Below are 16,346 nucleotides of genomic sequence, written 5' to 3'. Positions count from 1 at the left end.
TACCTGATTTCTGAATATTAAAGGAATGAAGTGACATGGTCAGAGTGCTGGAAAATGATGGTGAGGTAGAAGATCAGCTGTGATCTTAATGAATGGTGGAGCAAGCTCAAAGGGTCAGATGCACCAAGTGAGACCATTGCATATTAAAAGATTATAACAGTATGTCAAAGGAGATACCTACATGTTTTTGTATTTTTTCCTTTGATTTCTGCAGTGAAGTTTCTTGTTTTTTCACAACTTGAACAGGGCAGTCTCGAGCTTCATTTAATTCTGAAATGCAAGTAGCAGGGATATTTTCTAATATCAACCATTTAATGTAAGATCTATAAATTATGTATGCATGTGTTAATTTGAAGGCATAAACTTTCCATGGAGGTCTAAATTCCACAGGAATCTGTTCAGGGTTTCTTTCTATTTATGTTATGAATGTTAATCTAGAAGCAGGCACTTCTAATGCTTCAAAAGATGCAGTGAACTTCAAGTTATGTGCCAAGATAACCAATGCAGGAGAGATTTGTAGCAATGAAAGGAGTCTAAATAAATTAAGAGTGGCAGCAAGGATTTCATATGGAAAATGTGTGCAGTAAATGTCAGCTACTCAGGCTTTCGGATCATGGGTGTTTAATTACAACTCAAAGCAGGTTAGTTATAACTCATTGATAAGACCACTTTTAGAATACTTTATGTACAATTTGCAATGCTTATTGCAACCATTAAATGGGTATTAATCAACATAAAAGTTGCCTAAGAAAATGCATGAGGTGCTGAATGCCAAATTTTGAGAAAAAGCTGATGGAATAGGTTTATTTTCAGAGAGGATTTAATGCTGCCCTTGAAGACACTGAACTACTTTATTTAGGATAGATTTTATGATCTGCTTTTTCCAATTTGCAAGCACGAGTCAGACCAAGTGGATGCAAAATGTGTGTGGTGACCAGTTGTACCAAGGCTTCAGTTTGAACAACCACCACTACCCCCACGCCCTCTACACAAGGGCAGACAGTTAAGGAGCAGGTGAAGGACATGTTTGCAAGCCGACTGTCACCGGCCAGCCACGTTACCAATCTGATAAGCGGGCCAAATCTCTATGAACATTTATTTGAATGAGGCCATATCGTTAAGGTCAGTCCTTGCCTTCACCGCACTCCCCACCTCCCAGATGTGATATCCTAACCCAAGTCCCTTTTTTTGCGCAAATTATCAGACCCTAAATCTGTGCAGTTCCAACCCATCATCAACTCGTTCACCAAAGCATATAAGAGTATGCACCTTACCCTCAAATCGACAAAGCAAAGGTCTTATACCTGTTTTGATGAGAGTCACAAACCTGAAAAATTGGCTGTTTCTCTTTTGACAGATGCTGCCTGACCTGCTGAGTTTGTCCAGTTTTCTGTTTTTGTCCCTTGACCATCCTGCCCCACTGTACAGCACTGCCCTCTGACAATAAAGGTTCATGCTGAGATCCTGGAAAAACCTTCACCTCCCAGGAGCCAGCTCTCAGCAGAGACAGGCGTTGATGATGACATCCACCTTCAATGCATTGGCACAGCCTTTGGTTACCTAAGGAAAAGAATATCTGAAAATCAAGACCTCAGATCTGGCAGCACTGTTCTCCGCCCTGAGACGAAGACCATCTACAGAAGGCACCTCAAGCCACTGGAAAGATACCACCAGATATCACAAACTACTCTCTCCCTCCATCAGGCACCTCCTGCCCCTGCAGAGAATTTTGCAGTTCCCACATTTGCCTCATCACTCACCTTGGAACTCACAAAACCCAAGTAGATGCAATCATTCTCAAACCCCGGGGACTGCCTCAAAAAAAAATGCTGTGTTATCTTCTTGATAATAGCTGATCAGGTTGAGGAGAGACCCAGACATGGAGATGTGCATCTGTGAAAACATTTCCAGCTAACATGTAGCATCGAGCTCCTTCCAGGGCACATCATGTGTAACCAATTCAATAGTCTTTTGATAATAGAATTGATGTGGGTAATGCATTCGACTGGTCTACATAGACTCAGATAGTGACGAGGAGGCGTACAGGAGTGAGATAGATCGGCTGGTTGAGTGGTGTCACAACAACAACCTCGCACTCAACATCAGCAAGACCAAGGAACTGATTGTGGACGTCAGGAAGGGGAAGTCGGGAGAACACACACCAGTCCTCATTGAGGGATCAGCGGTGGAAAGGGTGAGCAGCTTCAAGCTCCTGGGCATCAACATCTCAGAGGATCTGTCCTGGGCCCAACACATTGATGCAATCATGAAGAAGGCACACCAGTGACTCTACTTCGTTAGGAGTTTGAGGAGATTTGTTATGTCACCAAAGACTCTTACAAATTTCTACAGATGTACGGTGGAGAGCATTCTGACCGGTTGCATCACGGCCTGGTATGGAGGCTCCAATGCACAGGATCGCAAGAGGCTGCAGAGGGTTGTAGACTCAGCCAGCTCCATCACGGGCACAACCCTCCCCATCATCGAGGACATCTTCAAGAGGCGGTGCCTCAAAAAGTTGACGTCCGTCATTAAGGACCCTCACCATCTGGGACATGCCCTCTTCTCGTTACTACCATGGGGAGGAGGTGCAGGAGCCTGAAGACCCACACTCAACATTTCAGGAACAGCTTCTTCCCCTCCGCCATCAGATTTCTGACTGGTCCATGAAGCCATGAACACTACCTCATTATTCCTTCTTCTTTTGTACTATGTATTTATTTTTGTAATTTATAGTAAGTTTATGTCTTGCACTGTACTGCTGCACAGCAACAACAAATTTCACGTCATCTCAGTCAGTGATAATAAATCTGATTCTGATCTAACAAAAAACTATTTTTGTGTAGTGACTTCTCAAATATATGTAGCTGGCAACTGAAACAGGAGCTATAAAATAGGGAAAGAGAACTGGATACATGTTCAGGACCTAACATTTTCAAGGATATGTAGTAAAAGGTTCACTTCTGTAGTAATTACAGTGTTCAGTGGAATGAACACGCATGCAATCGAAAAAAAACATGCGTGCAGTGGAATGAGCATTCCAGCTCTGATGTGAACACGCATGTCCTGGAATGGACATGCCTCCAATGTAACGAACCTCATATGTAGTGAGCACGCCTGCTGTAATGTGAACATGCAGGCCACTGTGGAATCAACAATGATGTTGTAGAATGAAGACGCCCGCTCTGGAATTAACATGGCGAAACAGACACCATTCGGTCTCTGCAACATTATTCCCATACTGGCACATCCAGAAAAAGAGTGCACGTTATTTGGGACATAACTTTTACCTTGTATAAATTCAGCACGATTTCTTTGTGTTTATATTAAATGTCTGACAAATGCCTGAACTCAATTTCTTCATTCTATGATGTATTTTTCCATCGTCACAAACACATTTAAAAATCAATGCATCGCCATCCTTGCATTCATCCGTTACGCCTTTATGTTAAGAATCTTACCACTGAGAAGATATATACTTTTAATCCATGTTTTGTGAGATGCTCTGACTTATATATCTTTGCCTTCATCCACCTGCCACCATCCCGCTTCCTCAAGCCCGCAGCACTGATAAAGGATGTTGCCCTGCACATTTCAACTGAATCTTTGTTTAGTAACGTCATGAAATTGTGCTGTCCAAGTTCTTAAGAGAAGATTACTCTGAAATCCAAGGAAAGAAAGAAATGTTTCTTTCTATACCTGTGCCACAGCCGTGCTTTAAACCATAAACTCCGTCTACCCTTTAATACGTACCTGTGGCAGGCACGGTAGTGCAGCGGTTAGCGTAATGCTCTACAGCACCAGTGACCCAGGTTCAATTCCCACCACTGTCTGTAAGGAGTTTGTACGTTCTCCCCGCGTCTGCGTGGGTTTCCTCCGGGTGCTCCGGTTTCCTCCCACATTCCAAAGACGTACGGGTTAGGAAGTTGTGGACACGCTATGTTGGCGCCGGAAGCGTGGCGACACTTGCGGGCTGCCCCCAGAACACTCCACGCAAAAGATGCACTTCACTGTGTGTTTCGATGTACATGTGACTAATAAAGATATCTTTTCTTATCATGGCTCCGTAAAGTGGCACCTTATCAAGAATCTCACCAAAGTCCACTGCACTTACTTTACTTGCATTCCCTATAATTTCCATGACAAATCCTGTTCCTTCTTCCCGTGTTCACTGACTTCAGTCATATTCTGCATTAAGTGTTACTCACAACTAATGCGAGACTAACTGCTCACATTTTCTGGTGTATCCCTTGCCTTCCCTATACTGACAAAGAAAACAATTTAAAAAATACAGCGCCCTCTGATCCTACCCCTTTCATCTTGTTTCAAAAATTGTGCCTCTACTACTCTGTCTGTAAATCCATGGAGTATACCAGAATACACAACATTTGGCCTGTGTGAGTTGGTCCCTTTAGCTTTATGAAAATGCAAAGTGAAGCTTCGATTAGACCTCAAGTCGGGCCACTGTCCCCAAAGCATGCCGGCAGTCCCTGAATAGAGACAGACCGACAGACAGACAGACAGACAGATAGATAGATAGATAGACACACAGATAGACACATCGATAGACACATTGATAGACAGATAGATCAACCGACAGACAGACAGATAGATAGATAGATAGATAGATAGATAGATAGATAGATAGATAGATAGATAGATAGATAGATAGATATGAGCTACCTTATTGCCTACTTAAAAAAAACCTTTGAATCAGAATCAGGTTTATTATCACTGCCGTATGTCATGAAATTTATTGTTTTGTGGCAGCAGTACAGTGCAAGACATAAAAATTACTACGGGTTACAAAAATAAATAAATAGTGCAAAAGAGGAATAACGAGGTAGTGTTCAGGGGTTCATCGACCGTTCAGAAACCTGATGGCTTTATGTTCTTACCTCTTCCTTTCTCTCTCCTGCGTTGATTCCTTTTCATTCCTTCTCATGTAGATTCTCATATTCTTCCTCTACATTCATGCTTCACCCGTCACTCTGCCTCACTGCCAAAGGACGACTTTTCTTACAATGACAGACATAAAAAATATTGGACAGATGTGGGTGGTGGTTCCACAGACTACCACCGCCTGCCCATCCTCTGATGTTTCATGTACCTTTGACTCCTCTGCCTCCACTCAGTGTCAGGTGCCAGATGAGCGGTTGCTCTGTTGTGGGACTGACGACTAAATGGAGCCACCAATCTTCATTAGAAAATGAGCTGAGATTTCTTTATTGGTCACATGTACATCGAAACACACAGTGAAATACATCTTTTGCGTAGAGTGTTCTGGGGGCAGCCCGCAAGTGTCGCCACGCTTCTGGCACCAACATAGCACGCCCACAACTTCCTAACCCGTACGTATTTGGAATGTGGGAGGAAACCAGAGCACCCGAAGGAAACCACAAAAAAGGTGCGGTCATGGGAAATATTTGTTTACTTCTCTTTAATTCACTTTATTTTAAAGAATTAATTTATCATACTTTAATGCACCTTAAACTGCTTATTATTTTAGTTTTAAATTATTTTAAATTTTTTTCTCTTAATTATTTAACTCCAATTAAACTGCTTTCAGTGTCTTTGTGAGCCGTGAGCTGAGAACAGAGGCCGGGCTGCCACTCATGGGAAAACAGTAGAACGTAGGTCTCCAGTGCCTCAGCAGTTTATTCCAGCCATGGTAGCCCAGGGCTGGAATCTGGGCAGCAGGTCAGACTGAGTGGGACCCAACCGAGTGATTGCATGCTTGGTTCACAATTATATTATCTGTAAACCTCAGTGTTGTGGATCCAAGCCACATTCCAACACATGAGCAGACAATGCAGGGTGATACTTGGTGTGGTACTGAGAATGCTGCTTTGTGAAGGTGCGAGACTCCTGAATGTGAAACAAAGGCCCTGTCCATCTAATTAGATTAATATACTTATGCTATTCTCACCTACTGCTTAGGAGATCTTGATGTGCACCTAATAAGCTGTTGAATTTGCCCACATGATAACATAAAATGCACTTAAAGAGCAATTAATTGTCTGTGAAGTTCTGTCTCATTCCTTGAGGATGAGGTAAACTGCTGGTTCATTCATTTTTTCAAGGGTTTCCAAAAGTCTGCATCAACAACATAGTTTGTCTTGTACTGAAACCACATCGCTGCAACAAACCATAGCAAAGGAAACTTAATGCTAAGTATAGCACACCTCCACTGTTCATTTCCCTCCATAGATGCCGCCTGACCTGCTGAGTTCCTCCAGCACTTTGTGTCTGTTGCTAAGTATAGCACAGAATGGTTGCAGCACAGGGGGCTATCTTGATGAAAAACACGATGATGCTGGAGGAACCCAGCAGGCCAGGCAGCATCCGTGGAGAAAAGCAGGCAGTCAACGTTTCGGGTCAGGACCCTTCTTCAGGACTGAAGGTAGGAAAAGGGGAAGCCCAGTATATAGGAGGGAAAAGCAGAGCAGTGATAGGTGGACAACAGAGGGGAGGCGGGGTGGGCACAAGGTGGTGATGCGTAGATGCAGGTAAGAGACAGTGATGGGCAGGTGCGGGGGAGGAGGGGAGAGCAGGTCCACCGGGGGGTGGATCAGAGGTGAGAGAAAGGAAAAGAGAGAGGCTAGGAAAGGGAAGAGGAGAAGCGTGGTTGGGGGGGGGAGGGGGTGTTGTGGGGAAGGGGGGTGGGGTTTACTTCAAGTGGAAGGATGCACAGAAGACGGATGTACAAGGAGGTTTTGACTTGTGTGCTTTCACTGCCTGGCAATGTCACCCCTCTGATGCTCTCGTCTTTGCGACGGATTCGGCAAAGGGTTCTATGCAGCAAACCCTGCCTGACTCCAGACTTGATGGGGGAACTATCTGTCTCCCACCCATTGATTTGGACTGCACTATAGATATCTGTGTAGAGCAGTTGGATCCAATTTCTGACTCCCTCCCTAAAACCCATTTTGGAGAGCACGTCCATCATGTATGTGTGTGATGTCCTGTCGAAGGCCTTCTCCTGGTCCAAGTTGATCAGGCAGGCATCCACCCCTCTGCCCTGCACATAGGCGATGGTATCCCTGAGCAGTACAAGGATGTCAGAGATTTTCCTGCCAGGTACAGCGCAGGTTTGGTCTGGGTGGGTCACCTGTCCCAGAGCAGACTTGACCCAGGCTGGCAAAGGCCTTGGGCAGGATCTTATAATCCACATTCAACAGTGACATGGATCTCCAATTTCTGATGTCCTCCCTCTCCACCTTCTGCTTGTTGATGAGGGTAATGATGCCCTTCCTCATGGACTCTGACATGCTGCCAGCCAGAAGCACAGCGTTGTACACTTCCAGCAGGTCCGGGCCCATCCAGTCCCACAGAGCCGAGTAGAACTCGGCCGGTAAGCCATCACTTCCAAGAGTTTTACTTGTGCCAAGAGAACGGATGGAGCCAGTCAGGTCCTCCAGGGACAGTGGCTGATCCAGACCCTCCCACTTGCTGTTGTCTAGCACCTCTGTGATAGCGGACATTTTGGGAGACCGTGCTGTCTGTGGTCTTACTGTCATAGACTGGCATAAAAAGATCTGCAGATCCTCAGTGTGTCCATCTGTGTGGATGTTACTGAGCTGTCATCTTCCTTAAGGCTGTGGATCACAGAGCTCCCCCGTGAACCTTTTGGAAGAAGAAACATGAGCACGTCTCATCCTGTTCCACACAGCGGACCCTGGATCTGAAGGTGATCTTCGAGGATTCAGAGGCAAAGACCGCAGTTTGCCGGCTCTTCACCTCTCAGACTTCCTCCCTCACATCCACCCCCCCTCGACTGCAGAAGGAGAAGTTGCTACAAGTCTGTCTGGAGTTGGCACAGTTCCCTCTGACTCTGTCTTGCTTTCTGAACACCTTTGAGGATGAAGAACCTCTTGATGTTCTCCTTGGTTGCTTCCCACCAGTGAATCGGGAAGTCAAAGAGGGACTTCATATTTCTTCAACCTGCGTAATCCGTCTTTAGTTCCTCAGTGTTCTGTGGGGTCAGCAGCTTGACGTTCAACTCCCATGTCCCCCTTCAGGTCCTCCTGAAGGAGGCAGTGGTCAGAGAAGAGCACCGGCGAGATGTCAGTGGATCTGACCATGACTGCCTTTGATGTGAAGGGGAAGTCTGTCCGGGACTGTACTGAGCTGTCCGTTCCAGTCCAAGTGTATTGCAGCTGTGCTCCACCTGCAGGGGTGCTGAAGGCGTCTCACCTTTAACCGTTCCCATCAGGAGTCTGGAACTGCTGTCCAGTCTCCTGTCAGCACTGCCAGAGTATCCAGCTGCATCAGTGGTGTGGTTGAAGTCACCGGCCAGAACAACCGGTAGGGACGTTGCTGGCTGCTGGAGGACAGCCAGCTGCTCGGTCCGCACAGGCGAGGCGTACACATTAGTGTGCTGCAGCGGAGTGCTAATGTACTTTATGTCAGCCACAAGGAGCTGCCCCCCCCCCCCCCCCCCCACCACCTCTTTGACGTCAGTGATGGAGAAGTTACCTCCCCGCAGCAGAATCCCCAGGCCACATGCACGACTATCATTCACCCCCGAACACATGGACAATCCCTGGGACCATCGCGACCACCTCCGATAGTTGAGGAGGTGAGGCAGCCCAGACTCCTGTAAAAAGGTCACATCAGCCTTGACCTTGGCCAGGTAATGCAAGGTGTTCACACATTGCATGATGCTCTTCACACTGCGCACGTTTAGAGATGCCGGTTGTATCTCCATAGTTATTTGAATTGAGGGATCACAAATACCGTCCGTTGTCAATCAGCCTGAGCCCTCATACCGACAGCCTCGGTGAACTGCAGCACTGTGTTTGGGCTCAGGTACTGGGAATAGTCCTCCCCAGGGTGTGGCGATGCTGGTGGTGTCACTGGGGGGGGGGGGTGGGATTAGTCCCTGTCCCTGATCTGCTCCCTGGCTCTGTTTGTTCTGTACCCTCTATCTCTCGGAGCTGGGATGCACCGGATGTCCTGCTGCTCCCAGTCTCCCGGAGCTAGGAGATGGCAGTTTCTGTGCTGTTCCCAGTCTCCTGGAGCTGGGGTGCGCTAGATGCTGTGCCACTCTCAGTCTCCCGGAGTTGGGGGGCAGCAGGCTGAATTTCTTCCTTGCCCATATTTGTCTGTGGCCTCTCCTCTTCCTTTCCCCCTCCATTTTGGTGCTTCCTCTGCCTGTGTTGACGGTTTCCCATATTGGTTTTTCCTCCGACGAGGAGAGGTTGCTGGCATCTGTCTGTTGCCCTTTTCTTCCCAATACTTTACTCTCCGCAGCCCGTTGTCTCTTGGGTGGTGTCTTCTGGGATTTGTTTCTTTTCACCACCTGCTATGCTATTTCACCTTCAGAATGCTTCACATATATTTAAGTGCATAATACCACAATAGAAAAGGGTGATTAACAAGTTAAAAGCCAATTGTGTCAAAGCAGATTGGAAACTGATTAAAAAAGGTGTGTGATAACCAAAGAAAAGTGTCTGTTTTTAAATGGCATGTCCAATAACGATTCTGTTAACAATAGAACAACAGCTGTTAGCAAGCTGATACAGGGTTTCAACCTGAAATGTCGACAATCTTTTTCCTCCCACAGGTGCTGCTCTGAGTTCCTCCAACACATTGTTCGTTGCTCCAGATTCCAGCATCTGCAGTCTCTTGTGTCTCTATTGCAAGCTGTCAAGCCATAACACTACATGGCTGGATAGAGTCCCCAAGATTAAAATTTGGTTTGTCCCCTTTGACTCTCACCAATTTTTACCGATGCCCCATAGAAAGCATCCTACCTGGATGTATCACGGCTTGGTACAGCAACTGCTCTGCCCAGGACCACAAGAAGCTGCAGAGAGTTGTGGACACAGCCCAGCGCATTACGGACACCAGCCTCCCTTCCTTGGACTCTGTCTTTACCTCTCATTGTCTTGGCAAAGCAGCCAGCATAATCAAAGACCCCACCCACCCAGGACATTCTCTCTTCTCTCCTCTTCCATCGGGTAGAAGATACAGGTGCCTGAGGGCACGTACCACCAGACTTAAGGACAGCTTCTACCCCACTGTGATAAGACCATTGAATGGTTCCCTTATACAATGAGATGGACTATGACCTCACGTCACTTGTTGTGACCTTGTACCTTATTGCACTGCACTTTCTCTGTAGCTGTGACACTTTACTCTGTACTGTTATTGTTTTTACCTGTACTACATCAATGCACTTTGTACTAACCCAATGTAACTGCACTGTGTAATGAATTGACCTGTACGATCGGTTTATAAGACAAGTTTTTCACTGTACCTCAGTACAAGTGACAATAATAAACCAATACCAATACCAATAAAATGAATGCGTCTCTCTGTTGATTGCTCAGCAAGTTCATTAACATAGAACATAGAACACTACAGCATAGTACAGGCCCTTTGGCCCACAATGTTGTGCCGACATTTTATCCTGCTCCAAGATCTATCTAACCCTTCCCCCCCACATAGCCCTCCATTCCTCTGTCCATTCCTGTGCCTATTGAAGAGTTTCTTAAATGTCCCACTGCTCTACCTTCATCAATGTGCTTTGTCACATCCTCAAAGAATTCAATCAGGCTCGTGAGGCACGATCTGCCCCTCACAAGGCCATTCTGACGGTCCCTAATCAGCTTGTGCTTCTCCAAATGCTCATAAATCCTGTCTCTAAGAACTTTTTCCAGTAATTTGCCCACCACTGAAGTAAGACTCACTGGTCTGTAATTCCCAGGGTTATCCCTACTCCCTTTCTTGATATAATAAACCTGATTCTGATTCTGATTCTGACTTCCAGAAGGCTTTTGATAAGATGCCACATAGCATCAGCGCAGTGACATGGTGCTGTATAACTCCAGTGACCTGGGTTTGATCCTGACTGGGGTGCTGTGTGTTTGGAATTTACATATTTCCCTTGTGATCACGTAGGTCTTCTTTGGGTGCTCTGGGTTCCTGTCACATCACAAAGAAGAGCTGATTGGTTAATTGGCTCCTGTAAATTACCCCTTTGTCTTGGTGGGTGCAGGAGAACTGGGGGGGGAAGAGATGGGCATGTGAGATAGAATTACAGTGAAACAATTCAGGGGAAGGGATTGAGAGCCAGCATAGGCTTAATGAGTCAAATAGTCTCCCTCTATATCGTGAGAAATTTGAGAAAAAGATGAAATATGTGGGATAATAGTGTCATTGATAGCAAGTTAGCTATGTGATAAGTAACGGGGGCTGCGTTAAATGGTTGTCTTTCGGACTGGAGGAAGGTGGATTGTGGCATTTCCCAGAGAGTGGCGTTGGGACTATTGCCTGTTTTCAATCTAAATTAATGATCTAGACTTGCAGGTGCAGGCCACAGTTTCCAAATGTGTTGATAACATAAAACTTGTCAATATTGTGAGCTGCGAAGAGGTAAGTGATAGATTTGCAGGAGGATCTAAAAGGGCTGGTGGAACAGACAGATGGATGACAGCTGCGGTTTAACGTGGAGAGATAGGAGACGTGCTGCGTTTTGTGGGAAGGATAAGGAAAGGAAATACAGAGTAAAGGAGATTGCTTTGAAAGGGGCGCAGGAACAGAGAGTACCAGGAGTTTGTGTGTGCGGGGCAGGTTGAGAAAGTGGTTAATAAGGCACATACTCAACGGAGTTTAAAACCAGGGAAGTCAGGTTCAGCTGAAGTACTGTGCTCAATTCTGGTGGCCTCATTGTAGGACGGTTGAGAGCATCCAGAAAAGATTCAGGAGAATGGCTCCTGGGATGAGGGACTAGTTACAAAGGTTGATTAGAAAGGCTTGGACTAATAACTTTGGTGAAGGAAATGAGTGGATGGTGGGACACTGATCTCTTTGGTGGTGGGATCAAGGGCTGGAGGTTACAGGTGTAAAGTGGAAGAGAATTAAGAAAGATGTGAGAAATTGCGGGAGATGTGCTCTCAGGGCTGCTGTACTTGGCGCAGGTGTGGCCTGTTCCTCGCTCCTCTGCCTCGGCTATCACACAGGACGTCTTCCAGTTTACCTGGGGGTCCAAGATGGAGAGGGTCCAATAGTCCATGCTGCACAAGTCCCCTGAGAATGGGGGCAAAAGTGCACCCAATGTTGCCCTCATCCCGATGCCCACCTTCGTGTGTGGCTGTATCAGTTGGTGTGTGGACCCCAAGTACGTGGCACCGAGTGTCACTACGTGCTGAGGTTCTACCTTTCCCCGGCGTTGCGGAGGATGAGCCCGGCCCCTCTACTGCCCAACGCCCCAGTCAGCTGGACGTTGCCGCACTACCTGCCCTTCATGGAAGGGTTCTTCCAAGTAAAGACCTTTGACCACAAGTCCATCGGGCAGTGGTCAGTGCAGAACATCCTGCAGACACTGTGGGACAGGGACTCTATGGATACGATGGGGGGGGGGGGGGTGTAGGGGGAGTTCCCTGAGCAAATGGTCCAAACCATATGGCAGAACGCCTCATCGCCAGATCTGACCAATAGGCACCAAGACCTTGCTTAGCTGGCGATGAGAGGTGCCCTCATAGTCAGATCTTTCCTCTACAGACGACACATCACTGCAATGCACACTGCCCTCGGGAAAGCTGAAGGTGGGAGGAGACGGTCACGCACCTCTTTGCAGACTGTGGATTTTCTCAGAGGGTGTGGAGATGGACGTGAGGGTTCGTGTCCCGGTTCATCCCCAGCAGTTGCATGACGGAGGACTCTCTGATCTACAGGCTGTTCCCGGGGACACACACACCGAGACAGACATCAAGTGCCTCGGAATGTCGTCAACTTGGTGAAAGACGCCCTTTGGTCTGCCCGAAACTTGTTGGTCTCCCAGCACAGTGAGATGTCCGTAGGGGAATGCTGCTGACTGGCACAGTCCTGGTTGCAGGAGTCTGTGCTGAGGGATGCACTGAAGCTCGGTGCAGCCAATGCTGAGGCTCTGTGGGGAATGACCACAGTCTGGGCTCCTTCCGCTACCGCACACGGTGGGGCTGAGTCGGGTGGGGAAGCCCCTTGAACAATGAAAGGGGAATCACCCCAGGGGGCCAGAAGTGGCATGGTGTTGTGTATTTTTCTTTTTAAAATGTTTACACTACTAAATGTAACATCTATAAATACTGTTTCTTCCTTTGTAAATATTTGTTATTATGAATGAAATCTATTTTTGAAATAACAAAATCAAAACAAAACTGCAGACGCTGGAAATCTGAAATGTAACCAGAAATGCTGAAAACTCTCAGCAGGTCGAGCAGCCTCTGTTGAAGGAGGTAAAAGAGTGAACGCTTCAGCTTGAAGACCCTGCAGCAGAATTCAAACATTAACTCTGTTTCTCTTTTCACAGATGCCACCAAAACTGCCAAGTAGACCATAAGGCACAGGAGCAGAATGAGGCCATTCTGCCCATCGAGCCTGCTCCGCCATTCGATCATGGCTGATTTATTTTGTTGAGTTGTTTCCAGCATTTTGCTTTTGTTTCAGATTTCCAGCATCTCCAGTTTTTTGATCTTAGTTAAAAATTCTGTACATTTATCTTTACTTCCAAATCATTATGTGGTGAATTGTTATTTCTGTGTTCAAAAGGAAATGCATTAACTTCTGCTTCATCTGATAATAGACTCTATAATTTTTGTAAACAATAATTGTGTATATATTAATTTTAAAATTAAGAAGTTTATGTAATGCACAAATGTTATTTTCCAGCATGACACTGTCAAAATGGCAGCATTTGTAAATTACCACAAAGGTTTGACCTTCAAGTTTCAAAACGTTCTTTTGTCTTTCTAACATCATTACTTGCTTAACCCACTTCACTATTTTATTGGCATTCATGTTGATAGTTTTTCAAGCATTTTTGCTTTGACACATAAAATTGCACAAAATGCAAAGATCTACACTGAACATTTATATTCCGTCAGACCTGACAACGCTTGCAGCAAAGTTTATAGGCATGACAATAATTTTATAGCACAGAAAATCATTCTAAATTTGGTATTTTTTGTGAAGATTTAGTACAGAGTGTCCCTTAATCCTCTTTTTTGAAAGGTGGCTGCCAGCCATGTCTTAATACTCCTCAGTTTGTGCATTTGCTTTTAGTCTGTTTGTGGTTGCAGATCATGCTAAAGGAGCCTTGATGTTTTATAATACCTAACATTTCCACAAGTGACTATCAAACTGTTTAAGTGCAAATCCTTAACTAAACATGGATGACATTGTGTTTGAACATTGTTAATTGTTACAGTCCTTCTGATCTCCACAATCTGATGAACTTTGGCACTGACCAGACTAGATATCTGCACTAACATTAATTTACTCCTGGGGCCTCTGAATGTGCCATGATGATTAACTCAAGTCTATTGATCATAGTTGTTTGAAAAGAACCATTGTTTCTCTCACTGTCATCCAAAAGCTGAAACCATGGTGCAGAACAGACAAGTACGAACAATTACAGCAATTATAAATATTAGGATTGGAATAATAAGTACAATTTTTGCAAATATTTATTTTTTATTGGGTAAAAAACACCCAACTCTCATAGATATTGTCAGTATTTTTATGGCTGGGCTGGTTTTGTTCAGACATGGAGAAGTTAGTTTATGTGAGCTGCTGGTCTGCATTTGCTCAACTCCTTTGGTTCTCTGTTTCTCGTTGATTGTCCACCTACACTTTGGCTCTTTCAATCTACTTTTATAAATACTACAACATCAGCTGAAGACTTCATTTTTGAAACAGAACTCCAGACGTTATTGAATGCTGATTTTTCCTGTTAGTGGACAGTCAGCTGCATTGTTGTCAGATTATTGAGCTATTTATTTCATGATTTCAAATAAAACTTGATTTTCTTAAATATTTCAGTAAAATTCTATTTGCAACTACCTGATGCAACTACCTGATTGGTAAATTGGTTTATTATTGTCACATGTACCGAGGTACAGTGAAAAACTTGTCTTGAGTAACAATCGTACAGGTCAATTCATTACACAGTGCATTGACATAGTACAGGGTAAAACAATAACAGAATACAGAGTAAAGTGTAACAGTTAAGACGGCAAGACATAGGAACAGAATTAGGCCATTCGGCCCTTCAAGTCTGCTCCGCTATTCGATCATGGCTGATTTATTTTTCCCTCTCAACCCCACTCCCCTGCCTTCTCTCTGCAGCCTTTGACGCCCTTACTAATCAAGAACCTATCAACCTCCATGTCTCCGTTTAGATGACTTGGCCTCCACAGTCGTCTGTGGCAATGAATTCCACAGATTCAACACCCTCTGGCTAAAGAAATTCCTCCTCATCTCTGTTCTAAAGGGACGTCCTTCTATACTGAGGCTGTGCCCTCTGGTCCTAGACTTTCCCACTACTGGAAACATCCTCTCCACCTCCACTCTATCCAGGCCTTTCAATATTCGGTAGGTTTCAATAAGATCCCCCCCTCATCCTTCTAAACTCCAGCAAGTACAGGCCCAGAGACATCAAACACTCCTCATACGTTAACCCTTTCATTCCTGGGATCGTTCTTGTAAACCTCCTCTGGACCCTCTCCAATGCCAGCACATCCTTCCTTAGATATGGGGCCCAAACCTGCTCACAATATGTAGTCTGACCAATGCCTTATAAAGCCTCAGCATTACATCATTGCTTTTATATTCTAGTCCTCTTGAAATGAATGGTAACATTGCATTTACCTTCCTTACTACTGACTCAACCTGCAAGTTAACCCTTAGGGAATCCTGCGCTAGGACTCCCAAGTCCCTTTGGACCTCCAATTTCTGAAATCACTCCTCGTTTAGAAAATAGCCTACGTCTTTATTCCATCTACCAAAGTGCATGACCCTACACTTCCCTACGCTGTATTCCATTTGCCAATTCTTTGCCCATTCTCCCAACCTGTCCAAGTCCTTCTGCTGACTCCCTGCTTCCTCAAAACTACCTGCCCCTCCACCTACCTTTGTAGCATCCGCGAACCTGGCCACAGAGCCCTCAGTTCCATCATCCAGATCATTAACATGTAACGTGAAAAGTAGTGGACCCAACACTGACTCCTGTGAAACACCACTAGTCACCGGCAGCCAACCAGAAAAGGCCCCCTTTATTCCCCCTCTTTGCCTCCTGCCAGTCAGCCAATCTTCTACCCATGCTCGTACCTTTCCTGTAATACCATGGGCTCCTATCTTGTTTAGCAGCCTCATGTGTGGCGCCTTGTCAAAGGCCTTCTGAAAATCCAAGTAAACAACACCCACAGACTTTCCTTTGTCTATCCTGCCTGTTACTTCCTCAAAGAATCCCAACAGATTTGTCAAGCAAGATCTCCCCTTAAGTAAACCATGCTGACTTCGGCCTATTGTATTTTATGTTAGCTTCCAAATACCTGGAAATCTCATCCTTAATAATGGAC

Source organism: Pristis pectinata, chromosome 7, assembly GCF_009764475.1.
Source record: "Pristis pectinata isolate sPriPec2 chromosome 7, sPriPec2.1.pri, whole genome shotgun sequence".
In the NCBI taxonomy this organism is placed as follows: Eukaryota; Metazoa; Chordata; class Chondrichthyes; order Rhinopristiformes; family Pristidae; genus Pristis; species Pristis pectinata.
This window is presented reverse-complemented; position numbering follows the sequence as displayed.